Consider the following 13631-nt stretch of genomic DNA (forward strand, 5'->3'; position numbering starts at 1 on the left):
GCATTTAACTAATGGCTTGGGAAACTATTTGGCAAAATGGAAATGTTTGGGATATTTATATGAAAATACAGCATAAAAATGATACATATACACCTATGTTAAATATTGATAGATGAGCAAGTGCTAGCAAGCAACATGCACATCTAGAAGAGAGGGTTATGAGATTATGAAAGATTACGTGTTTAAAAGTATAGGTCATTACTTGTAATTCTTGCTATAATTTCAAATGATAAATCAAGACAAACATGATAGTAATTTCAATCATCGTGGCGGAAAATGGACTAAGGACCTAGACTGGCTCACGAGCTAGGCACTGGATTTAGAAAACAGAGTTGACATGGAAGTTATTTAGCCTGTATACCACCACTCTTCAGCCTGTGCCCATGACAGACATCACTAATCAAACTGGGCCTTCTTTCCTTATCTGCACAGAATTCCCAGAAGCTGCTATCAATAACTCGGAATCTTCTCACCAGATGAAACCTCTGTGCCCTCCACAACTGATAAACAGCTTTCTCCAGCAGGTACTCAATGGAGAAAATCTTCCACAAAAAAACTGAAACCAACAGACAAAATTCCATTTCCCTCTGAACCCACAGCTTCATCCTCTTTAGGCCAACATGCGTCCGAAACAGATTTCATCAAATTCCTATCTGGGCATAATTAAGCTGAGCAAGATTTTGGCAAGCACAGCCTACTTTCATTTTGAGCATTTTGGAGAAAATTTAAAGACAATACGGAAAACACAGTAAGGACGTGATAAATTCTATACTTCATTTGCTTTGTCTACAAAGCTTCTACTACTTTGGTCAATTCATTTAGATAAAATATGCGTTTGCAGCTACCACTGGCAGGGTATTTAAGGAGCATTTCAAAATTGCTTCCAACGTGGAAATGTCTGCTAATGGACTTGCCCTTAATGTTGAGCTTGAGAAAACTTCTCTTTTGTTGTTGTTTTAACCTTAAAAACTGCCATAGTACACTGAACATTTTCTTTACGTCTCTCGAGTCAGTCTGCTGTCCTTGGGCTGAAAACCTCATCTTGGATGACAAGAGGGTAAAATCTGTGTCAAAGTCAGGACACGGCTTTGAGAAAAACACCTGGATTCAGCCCTGATTAGATCACCTCCACTCCCACTCATAACCCCACTGCTCAGACATTGTCCTCCCTGCCCAAGTTCTAGCCATGTATCTAGAGCTTCCAGCCAACAATAACAAATACAAAGGCAAGGTCAAAAACCAAATACAGCCAGGGGCGCCTGGGTGGCTCAGTCAGTTAAGTGTCCGACTTCAGCTTAGGTCATGATCTCGTGGTTCGTGAGTTTGAGCCCCGGGTTGGGCTCTGTGCAGACAACTCAGAGCCCGAAGCCTGCTTTGGATTCTGTGTCTCCCTTGCTCTCTCTTTCCTCCTCCGCTAACTCTCTGTCTCTCAAAAATAAATAAACATTAAAAAGACCAAAAACAAATATAGCCAGCACTGAACAACAGCCACTCTATAAAACATAATCCTGCCTTCACACCTGTAGATATGCTCGTCACAAGGCCTGAGTCAACGGGCCACTCCGAGTGTGGGATCAACACCTTAACTGTCGTTCATGACTCGGCATACTTCCTGCCTCCTCTATACTAGCTTACAAGATAGCAGTTCGTTTTTGTCTCTCTTAAGCTCTCCACCTCTTGATGTTCATGTCTGGTACAGCACTTTCTCAATTCACTAATCACTAGTATTTAAATTCCTTGAAGGTAGGGAGTATGTTTCCGCAACTGTTATAATCCCAGCAGAGTGCACAATGCTGTGCACGTGGTAGACAGTCTTGCATATTGATTAAGGAATTTTAGGTCTGGGTCATATATAAAAGTCGGAGGGGTCCTCTAATGGGACACAGGACCCCAGATACATCATGCAGTGTTCTTACAAATGTTTCTACTCAGGTGAAATCACAACTATGGAAGACTATCAAAGGCCACTTGGGTAGCACATGACTTTTTTTTTTTTTTTAAGAAGTGTTCAAATAAACATTCGGCCCGCTGAAGGTGTGGGAAAGAGAAGGGAACAGCATCTGGGACACACTGAGATCATCACAATTACACAAAGTGAACTACCGCCTTTCTTGCCACGTGCTACCTCTCTAATCACCTGGTTCCCATAAATTGTGTGTGCGCGTGTGTGCACAAGTGCTTGTAAGATTGAGGACAGAGAACTTAGGTATCAGCCTAAGGAATTCAGACTTAATTCCACAGGCAAGGAAGAAGTTGTGAAAATTTCTGAGCTGGAGAATAATAAGCCCAGACTATAACATTTTCTTAATGAGGGATGATTTTGCCCCCCTCACTCCAGGGACATCTGTCAATGTCTGGAGACATTATTTTTGTCACAGAGGCAAGGTCAAAAACCGAATACGGCCAGCGGTGAACAAGAGAGGGCCGGTGCTACTCTGATCTAGTAGGTAGAGGCCAACAGGCTGTTAAACCTCCTACAATGAGCAGGATGGGTCCTTGCCATAAAGAATTATCTGGCTCAAAAGGTCTTTTCATGCCATGGTTGAGAAACCCTACTTTAGAGCAATGTTTCACAGAAACTTTCATAAACACTGCTTCCCTGAGATGTAACTTGATAAAATGTTTGTTATTTTTACATAAAAATGGAAAATACTATTTATAACATACCTATCTTTTATTCTTTTATTCAAATTATGTATATCGAGTACTTGTTATTTAATGGCATCATGCGACTATTCTGGAACTATACCAATGAAAACAGCAAACGAATCCTTGCCCCCGTGGGACTACATGTTATATTGAAGATTTGTTATGTAAATTAACATGCTAAAGGCTTTGAAAAGTGCTGTCATAAACATTTTACTTTAATCCAGCATTTCCTAATAACATTTGACAACTCCCTTTTCAAAAGCAACATACTCCCTATTAACATTCCTCAAAATTATCATTATTTGAACCAGTTTGAGAAACACAGCTTTTAGCTGATGAAGTAAATGACAGTGGACAGGATTATCAGACACCCTGAAGTCCGGATTCAGAGAGGCCAGCTAGATCATTGTTAATCGTCATCAAATAATAATGGCAATGGCCTGAAATACAGAATTGCTGGTGGAAACGGAAAGAAGATGGATAGAAAAGATATTTCAGAGCTAAAAGCAACAGAATCGAACAGGGTGGGTGGCAAGGTAGGGGGATGAATACAAGATGACTCTGACACTTTTAGCCTAGAAAGATGAATTCTGTTTTCAACATTTTGAGATCAAAAATATGCAGGCAGTGAAAAACAGAGGCTTGGATATTGCGACTGGAGATTTGGAAAATATAGCACAAGCCTGGGCTTTAAATTTGATTTTCAAGTGTGGTCAGGGACAGGGTCAGAGACCAGGGAAGCGTGCTCAGGACTTTGCGAGGCAGCACCGCTGAGGGAGTGGGTGAATAAAAAGAGAAATCACGAAGGAGGTGAAGAAATCGCGACAAAGGAAGAGATCCAGGAATGCTCAGCTATAGGAGTCCAACGAGCCTGCCAATGGATTCTGGACCCTTGACAAAGATGCCATAATGGGAATAAGGCCCACATCTCCGATATCGTCAATGATACAAAGAGGATCCCTCCTAGGGCCTGTCCTCACGGAGTGGATGACTCAGTCCTCCACAGTTCTTCACCAAGGTGTCTGTCTAGGTCTTGATCTTTGGACCTCGGCATGCGCTCCCCAAGTCTTTAGTAGGCCTAGAATGAATGCACGTCCAGGCAATCCCAGCAGTCTTCCCCACTGGAGTCCCCTTTTCTTTGCCATTCTTGTTCCACTCTGGTGGTCTTCATTGTCTGCCCTTTGAACCTTCAGTTTTTCCCTAGTCAGCTCCCCTCGAAAGGGACTCTCTCTGGTTTATCAACTCAATGCTTCTTCTATCTTCCTGGCCTAAGCCTAGGGGGAAAATATTAAGCACAACTGTTAGCTCTGGCATCCCTCAGAAAGGTTATAATTATCTAGGCCTTGCTGAGACTCTCAAAGCTGCTGATTTGATTTTTTTTTAAGTCTTGGTAATTCTCTTCACCACTTAGGTCCTGAGTCACACCTACTCTTCTCTTAAATTATGATGTTGTTGCTGCCACTGCTTTTTAAAGTATCAAATCTAAATTTATATTTGACAATCTAGGAACTCCAATCATCTCGTCTGTAAAATGGAGATTGGGGTTTGATGCTAGCACCTACTGCTGAGGGTTGTGGAGAGGATCAAATGAAATAACATATGAGAGAGTGCTTTGCCAACATTATCATCATTCTCCTCTTATCTTTACTGGGATCAATTTCATACTGTTTACAGTCACGTAATTTTGCAACGGGAAGGACTTCAGAAAGTTCACCAAGTACTTAGTACAACAGACCCATGATCCAGCAACCTTGATTCCTGGGTTCACTCCCACTTTACCACATTTGCTCCAATATGTCTGTATTTAAAAACAAAGATCACTGCTGTAGGTACTGACTGGTTCCTCAATAGCCAGGAGCTTCTAGGTATCTACAAACCAGTCCTGGATTCACTGGAAACTTAGAAAGGATATTTTCCTTCCTCTCGATCTGTGCTCTTCTCAAATGCAAAGGTAGCTTGCTTGCTCATTTGTACCAGAGCATGGTGACAATACCTACCTCACTGGGTCACTGGGAAGATCAGAAAGATTCTCTCACAAGCATCTAGCAGTTTCTGCCCTGTATAGACAGTTTGTATTTTGTAATATCAATGATTATCATTATTTTAAAAAATATATTCGACCACAGACCCTCCTCTTTAGTTATCTGCTCAAACATGATACAAAAACGTAATTTCATTTTTATTTCTGACATATTACCTTTTCCCTGACTCCTACAAAGCAGCAATTCCTCCCAAACTCAGTCCCTGCCATTATACACTAGACTTGAGTTTCTACATAGATATGCATAATTAACTCACGCCTGGCCAAAGCATGTCTCCCCATCTTGTTATAAGTGTGGCACAGGTCTTGGGTAATGGAGTCTGAACATTCTGGTCGTTAAGATGTAACTTTTCCAAATATCTTCCTTCTGGTTGAAATTTATTTCTCTTCTCTGTACTTTCAGCAATGTACTGGTGCCCATCATGGAAAGGGCATGTTTTACAAAATGACATATGCCAAAGGCAACTTCAATATTGAAATGAGGACCTATATTTGCCCACTAATTTTATAAATATCAGCACATGAGACCAGTTACTAACACTTTTATTTAGGAACTGTCACTGTCGGAACTAGAAACACATTTTATACCTTCAGAAAGATTAGCCATTGGAAACTGCAGGGGGTGTCTTCAAGAGAAGAATTTCCATGTGTTGTAAATGCTCTCTTGTGGTTTGAGAAAGATTCCTCTTGGATTTAGTTTTTATACAAAGGGACCAAAGACCTTGACTGTACCTTACAGAAAAGTCAAATGTTACATTTAAAAAAAGGAAGTAACAATGGATAAAATACTGAAACATGTCATTGCAAGGTAGTCAACCATGCAATTCTGATGTGGTGTTCCAAAATAAGAAAAAGAACTTAAGACTATAAAATATCATTTCTGTATTCTACAGGTGTCCTCTGAATTATGGTAAGCTCAGTACTAAAATCAAGTTTATTCCTCTATTTAATGGGTTAAGTCACCTGTTATATATTGATGCCATTTTATAACTCAGGGATAATGGTTTTTATGATTTGCATATTTGAATGGTTAGACAAGCCATGATAAAATACAATGGATGACTGCCTATTTTAAAGGATATGAAGGTGGGAAGTAGACTGTAATAAAATAGCATCCAGTTATGGACGAAAAATATAATATACAAGTACTAAATACACGGTCCAAAATATATCCACATTGCTAAGGACTGGAAGAGGATATGGGAAATGTTTTGCGTTTGACTTTTGTAATTCTTTTTATAGATCACTGCTTAACTGCACAATTTATAGCTGCAAAACAATTTGCAATCATTGCATAAAATTGAAACATAAGACGTTTTAAAGGAAGCTTCGAGGTCAGCTAGTCAAATATTCCCTTATCTACCTCAAGTCGTTGTCCATCAGCTTTAATTCCTTAAATGGTACAGGTGATCATTGCACTTAAGCAATGAGACGCACACACACTATACGGAAAAGATCATTCAGACCCCAAAACAGGAGAAATAAACTTGATATGCTGCTCTCAGGTGAAAATAGATACAGGTTCATAGGAGGAAAAATACAGAAAAAAGAATCCCTAAAACCATGGACACTGAGTGGCTACAGGAATTTATTTAAGCGAAAAGATCAAAGAAGAGATAGATAATAGGTCCATTTGCCTAAATAATGACTAAGGACTTGCTGTCTACAGATGTTTAAAAACCTTAATAAAAGATGGAAATTGTAGAGATGACTTGAAGGGTATAATTAAAAATAATGGGATTAAATCGAGAAAGGGAAAAAGTACCTAGAAGAGAAAAAGCATCCAATTTCCAATGGGCGAAATCAATTAGACTGAGGAGCACTCTACTAATGGAGGCAAGCAAAATCTTTCAATGCTCAGCACACAGTGGCATCATACAGGTCAAAGCCCCGCAAACAGACGCAGTGCCCAGGTCCAAGGCTGGACAAAATGGTGTGGAACATGTTTGCTCTCCCTTTTCTCGGATTCTTTCTTGAGTAATTTAACTTGCCCACAGGGATGATGGCTATCTTTTTTTATCGGTTTTTTTTTTTCTCTAACTGTAATTTATTTTCAAGTTAGCTAACAACATACAGTATGTACAGTGTGCTCTTGGTTTCGGAGGCAGATTCCCATGATTCACCGCTTGCATACAACACCCAGAGCTCATCCCAACAAGTGCCCTCCTCAGTGCCCATCACCCATTTTCCCCTCCTTCCCACTCCCCCCCCCCCATCAACCCTCAGTTTGTTCTCTGTACTTAAGAGTTTCTTTGGGTGCCTGGGTGGCTCAGTCAGTTAAGCATCTGACTTCAGCTCAGGTCATGATCTCACGGTTTGTGGGTTCAAGCCCTGCATCAGGCTCTGTGCTGACAGCTTGTAGCCTAGAGTCTGCTTCAGATTCTGTCTCCTTCTCTCTCTGCCCCTCCCCCGTTCATGCTCTGTCTCTCAAAAATAAATAAATGTTAAAAAGAAATAAAGAGTCTCTTATGGTTTGCCTCCCTCTCTGTTTGAAACTATGTTTTTCCCTTCCCTTCCCCCATGGTCTTGTTAAATTTCCCAAATTCCACATATGAGTGAAAACATATGACATCTGTCTTTCTCTGACTGACTTATTTCACTTAGCATAAAACCCTCCCACGTTGTTGCAAATGGCAGGATTTCATTCTTTCTCATTGCCGAGTAGTATTCCACTGTGTGTATAAACTACATCTTCTTTATCCATTCATCAGTTGATGGCCATTTGGCTCTTTCCATAATTTAGTTATTGTTGGTAGTGCTGCTAGAAACATTAAGGTACATGTGCCCCTATGAATCAGCACTCCTGGATCCTTTGGATAAATTCCTAGTAGTGCTATTTCTGGGTTGCAGGTAATTCTATTTCTAATTTTTTGAGGAACCTCCACACTGTTTTCCAGAGTGGCTGCACCAGTGTGCATTCCTACCAACAGTGATGATGGCTATATCTTTTTATATTGGCTTTCATTTCTCAGTCTGGCAAGGGCTAACACACTTCTGTGAACAAAAAAGAGAAAACAGGAGTAAGAAGCCATAGAAATCAAAAGGTAATTTAACTAAAGCTTTTGGTTTTCCCTAAACCTGATTGATATTTACCGTGCTTTGGGGTCATTTTTCCCCCCATGCCATCTAAAAAAAAGGACAGATCTTTGCCATATAAACTACATTTACATATCACTATTATTACATTATCAATAGAACACATGGAAATAATCCAACAAGTCCAGAAAGGTACAAAATTAAAGGTATGGTTCTTCCAACTCCTCCCTTTCCTCAGAGGCAAATACATTTGTACCATTTATAGTTTTAGATCGTCTGTGGTTGACTCCATAACTCTAAAAAACTTGCTTCTAGGGGCACCTGGGTGGTTCAGTCAGTTAAGCGTCTGACTCTGGATTTGGCCTCAGATCATGATCTCACAGCTCGTGAGAGATCAGGCTCTGCGCTAATAGCGTGGGGCCTGCTTGGGATTCTCGCACTGTCTTTCTGCCTCTCCTCTGTTCATGAGCACATGCACACTCTCTCAAGTAAACTTAAAAAAAATAAATAATTTGCTTATACCTATATTTATTTATAGAAATTCAACAGAAGAGCAATGCCTACTAACTATGCCCCATATCCATTCTCTTCTACAGTAAAATCATTTTTTAGCTAGGTACATATCTGTCCCGCTAAAGGCTAGAATTCCAGTTTTTCTTACAGATAGGTGTGGTGGTCATGTGACTAGCTCTGTGACTAACAGTATGTGAGGAGAAAGGATGTAAATATTTCCACGCCATACCCTTAAAATGAAGACATTACTTTTCCCCCTCTGGTCTTCCTTAATTCAAGACCTGGAATGAAGTTCTGAGATTGAACTAAAGCACCCACATGGACAGCAAGATGAAGGCCGTGTGTTGAGGATAGCATAACAACGTAGTAAGAAGAAACTAGATCCCAGATCCTGTCAAACCAACATACCAGCCAGGACCAACTACCTAAACTATTACATGAAAGATGAGAAAACATTATGTTGGCATTTCTTTGCTCTGCATAGTTTGTATTCTGAACAATAAAAAGTACCTTTTTTGTATCTGATATGAAAGGGGGGAGATTTAACTCACTCCCACTACTACCTTACATTCTTCCTCTTCTAATTTTTGTAAATTACATATTTTGAGTTGTTCTCCTTCTTGACACTATAACAAATACATATTTAATAAATGTTTCTTGATCCTTCAACTCTAGATAGTATCTCTTGACTCCCCACTGCATAAGATGTGTTAACACCTGTATACTTTTGTTTCTTACCCTCCTATTGTTGTCATATTATATTTATAGTCTTTTTCAATTACAATTAAGTCTTCTGTGCTTTGTTTATAGATTTATTCTAAAAACTGAAAACCAAGAAAACTACAGACCAATAGCTCTCATGAATATAGATGCAAATATCCTCAAAACGATATTGAATCCAACAGAGTATAACAAGATTATACAACACAATCGGGATCTATCCAAAATGGTCAAGGCTGGTTCAATATTCAAATATCAAACAATGTAATCCATCATATCAACAGGCTAAAAAAAAAATCACATGATTATGTCAATAAATGAGAACAAAGCATTTGACACATTCTAACACCCATCCATGATCTAAAAAAATTAAAAATCTCCTCGGTAACTAGGAATAGAGGGAGAACTTCCTCAACTTGATAAAGACAACACTCCTTTTCAACATCCTAATGAGTCCTGGATAATACAAAAAGGAAAAAAGGTACTCAGATTCATGGATTTGAGCCTGGCATCAGGTTCCGGCATCAGGCTCTTCTCCCTCTCTTCCTCTGTCTGCCCCTCCCCTACTCTCTCTCTTTCCCTTTCACTCAAAATAAATAAATAAACATAAAACAAAAGAATTAACTGTAAATAATGCAATTTAGGTGACTGTCATGTGCCAGTGGTAACATATGTACCACTTTGGTAGAAGATGTGGATAATGAGGAGGCTATACGTGTGTGGGGGCAGGGAGTACCTTGCCTTCAATTTTGCTGCGAACTGAAACTGCTCTAAAAAATTAAGTCCTAAAGAAACCCTGAAAATCAATATATAATAAGATCATGTAAATGTTATTAGCTGTACAATCAGCCTCAGACCCACAGAAAGACAGATGGCATTCTCCATCACTAAAACACCCAAAATTATGACACAGTTTTAAGTTATTTCACTATGTTTTGTTTGTTGGCCATGACTCTCTTGTATATAATTTTATTCTTCCTGAAGTTGCTAGAGGTCTTTCTATATCTTATTTATAAAATGAATATATACCTTCTTTACCATGCAATATCATTGAGTATCATAGTCATACCATTTGTTGAATGTAATAAAATGCTTTCAGGTCATTTCAGAGATTGCCAGCTGCATATCCCAAAATCCATCCTCCCCCTGGTTGTAACTGAAAACAATCTCCCTCGCAACTCGGTTTGACCAATGGCATTTCAGTAAAAGTTGTTGGGTGGGGCTTCCAAGAACCGACTTAATTGTGAGGTACTTTTTTTTTTCCTCCTGTCCCCTACTTCCTTGGGTTAGCCCAGAATCTCAGTGTGATGGCCAGAAGTACAACAGTCATTTGGGAACTGTGAATTTGCACTGTCGATACAATGCCAGCAACCAATTACCACAGCATTACCATAATACGAGAAAACACACATTTCTGTGTTTTAATCACTACACTCAGGACTGTCACCAACAGCCAAACACAATTTCCAACCACTATACGAGGACTACTACAGGGTTATCATCCTGGGAATTATTTCTATTGTACTCCTTAGTTTCATATATCTTTGATCCTGTTTATTCTCTTCTCATTTTATTGGTGCATAACCACAAGGACTTTTTAATCTTTTTTAAGGCAAAGAATTCAGGACTAAAACTGTAGTTTTTTTAAATGTTGTTCTCACTCTTGTTAAGTTGGCTGTATATAGTGACTTCTAAATCCAAAATCATCGGCCCTCAGAACTTTAAGGTATTGTCCAGTGTCTACTCCAGAATCTTATGTCAGCACCCACTCCTATCTATATCTATCTATATATCTATATCTATATCTATATCTATATCTATATCTATATCTATATCTATATCTATATCTATATCTATATCTATATCTATAGTCTACGCCTATCTTTTTATCATGCCTTTATAGATAATCTACTGTGTCTTGTCTCTTTTCAAGATACCTTTAGATCTTCTCTTAATAACAACATCTTGTGAGAATTTGTGTAGGTATGTATTCCATTTCATCCATCATGCTCGGCACTGCACGGGACCTTTCTACCTGTAGAGCTTCATCTTTCCCCAACACTAGGAAATGTCCTTTTATTTCTTTGCTACTTCCCCCCACCTTCTTTGTTCTTTCTGGAACTCCTAAGTAGATGGTTGGTTGCTTTTGGAGATTGGTCCTTGATGTCTTCTAACTTTCCTATCATACATTTTACTTCATCTTTTTATTCTCCGTGTTCTGACAGCATTTGCCAAAACTTGCTTCCCTTATATTGAATTTCTTATTTTGATAATCTTACTCTTAATTTTCCCAAACTCTTCCTTGTCTCTGATTGTTCTTTTAACCTAGAAGACTGTTCTTATTTTACACACGCATGTCTTATCAGAGCTCTCCGAAAGAACAGGTTAGCTTTAATTTTTTAAATTTCTCTTCCCTAGAAAATACATGCTTCTTCTGGAATCAGATGTTTGCTCACCTTGGTCCCTCTCTTCTGTTAGTTTTCCTACAATTTGGGGGGGATTCTTGGTTTCCTGTTCATAATTTTTTAAATACTACCTGACTAAATTAGATAGTTGATAATTCCTCCACCATTATGACTGAATAGACCAAATTACAAGTCTTTCTACAAGGAGTTCTTTAATCAAAATCCTTGATTTATATTCCTTTTGTCATTTATACTCTCTATACCTGCTGATTATGGAGAACTGCACTGGGAAGGTGAGTCCTCTCCTCTACTGGAACCTTCTTTTGTGAGTGCTCTGCACTTTGGCTCACTCTGCTCAGGAGCATCTGTTGATATGATTCCCTGACCTTTCCATTCTCCCCAATTCAAGGCAGTCTTTGTCCACTAACTCCTCACAGCCATCCAAATATCTACCATCTTTCCATTACTATTTTTCTTTTCCATTCTTTTGCTTTTAAAATGTCATCTCAGGGGTGCCTGGGTGGCCCAGTGGGTTAAGCGTCTGATGTCAGCTCAGGTCACGATCTCGTGGTCTGTGAGCTCGAGCCCCGCATCGGGCTCTGTGCTGACAGCTCAGGGCCTGGAGCCTGCTTTGGAGTCTGTGTCTCCCTCTCTCTCTGCCCCTCCCCTCCTCACACCCTGTCTCTCAAATATGAATAAATATTTAAAAAATAAAATAAAATGTCATTTCAATAGGTTTGAGGGAGGGAGACAGGGGATAAAAGTCATCCATCTCAAATCAGAAACCACAGATCTCGGCGTTTAGGAAGTTTTCTTAGTATATCATATAGTCATATCCAGTTACATAATCTATTATCTTCAAATATATGAGAAAGCATATTTGAAGGATAAACTTATTTTAAGAAAAATCAATCGTCATCTGAAGCTCTTTCATTACTCAGATGATAATAATAAACATTGATATCTTTGTATCACGCAATATATTTTTCACGTTTTATATTCTATCATTTAAATATTTCCTTCTCACATCGATCTTTCGAAATAGCTTTCTGAGAGAAAACAACAAATTCTCTACATAGCAGCCCCCACAAAATCCCCAAAACAGCAGCACAAGCTAAAAATCAGACCAGAAAGTAAAATTGACAGAGGCATTTTCCCTAACATTTACCTCATTAACTCTCAACTTCATTGAGGAATAAATCAATCTGGAAGCCTCAGTGTATAGCTATTAAAGCTGCTTCTCTAGACACACTAATTGGTCAGGTTAGACCTCTGAACTGAAATGTCAAGTAGAAAAAAGGAATTTTAAAAATGTACCTACCCTATATTTGGTGAAGGAGGGGACAGGCAATTTGTTTTCTGTGTTTCCTGGACTTCAGTGAGACAAAGGAGTAAAACTAGCCCATTCTTCCACACTTGAAATAAAGAAGTCCCTCAAACGACAGGTGATTTTTTTAGACCCCTGGTTAAATTCAGTGAAATGCCCATGTGTGCTTTTATGATGCCATGTATAACCACCTTTACCTTGAGTGATGATTATAATACCTTGTATAGGTTAAGATTCGTTCCTGGCCTAAAAGCCAATTATCTGGAGAATGATGTTTTAATAATGTGCCTATTAAGAAGGAAGCAAGACATCAAATCCCATAAATCATCCAAAATTACCAAAATATGACTTCTACTTGAAAGTGTTTAGTGGAGGACGGAAGATGGATCCTTGAAAATGTCATAGTTCACGCGAACATAGTTAAATTCCAAGAACAGTAAGAGTGATACTGAAGCACTTGGAAAGTACAGGGGAAAAGCTGAAATATGGACATCTCAAAGAGTAATTTTAAGAACTTCTTGGGTGCGCTACAAGCATCCCGTTCTTCTCTAACAAAGGGGGAGGGAGCCTAAAAATCAGCCTCATTAACCTTTGCTGCAAGCAACCTTAATTGCTTTGATTTGTATCTCATTGTGATATTTCCTGGCTCTGGGTGATGGTTTTAAAATCTTAACATATTGGTATACCTACAGGAAGAGGATACTGTGTTTAGTCATCTTCTTTCTCATGAATGTGTAGCAATTACCAGTAAAGTGAATCGATTCATCACACTCTTACATTTAATTAATTAGACACTATAGAAAGACTACAGATTCATTTCCCTTATTGAAAGAAAATCTAATTTTATCTGATATATTCCAATCATATTCTCTTTGGGGGTCTACTAAGTAATGCCTAGTGAGACAGCAATTATCCTTAATGTTAACAGCCAAAACGCTTC

General features: G+C 38.8%; 1 long non-coding RNA gene across 1 annotated transcript in view; it reads right to left on the bottom strand.

Moving 5' to 3' along the window:
* Positions 1-1362: 1362 nt before the first annotated feature.
* LOC123383343 overlaps positions 1363-13631 on the bottom strand; it is a 147885-nt gene continuing 135616 nt past the window's right edge. The window contains exon 3 of the long non-coding RNA XR_006592945.1: positions 1363-3923. This is a non-coding gene — a long non-coding RNA (uncharacterized LOC123383343). The remainder of the gene's footprint in view (positions 3924-13631) is intronic.

This window comes from Felis catus, chromosome X (genome assembly GCF_018350175.1).
Source record: "Felis catus isolate Fca126 chromosome X, F.catus_Fca126_mat1.0, whole genome shotgun sequence".
Lineage (NCBI taxonomy): Eukaryota > Metazoa > Chordata > Mammalia > Carnivora > Felidae > Felis > Felis catus.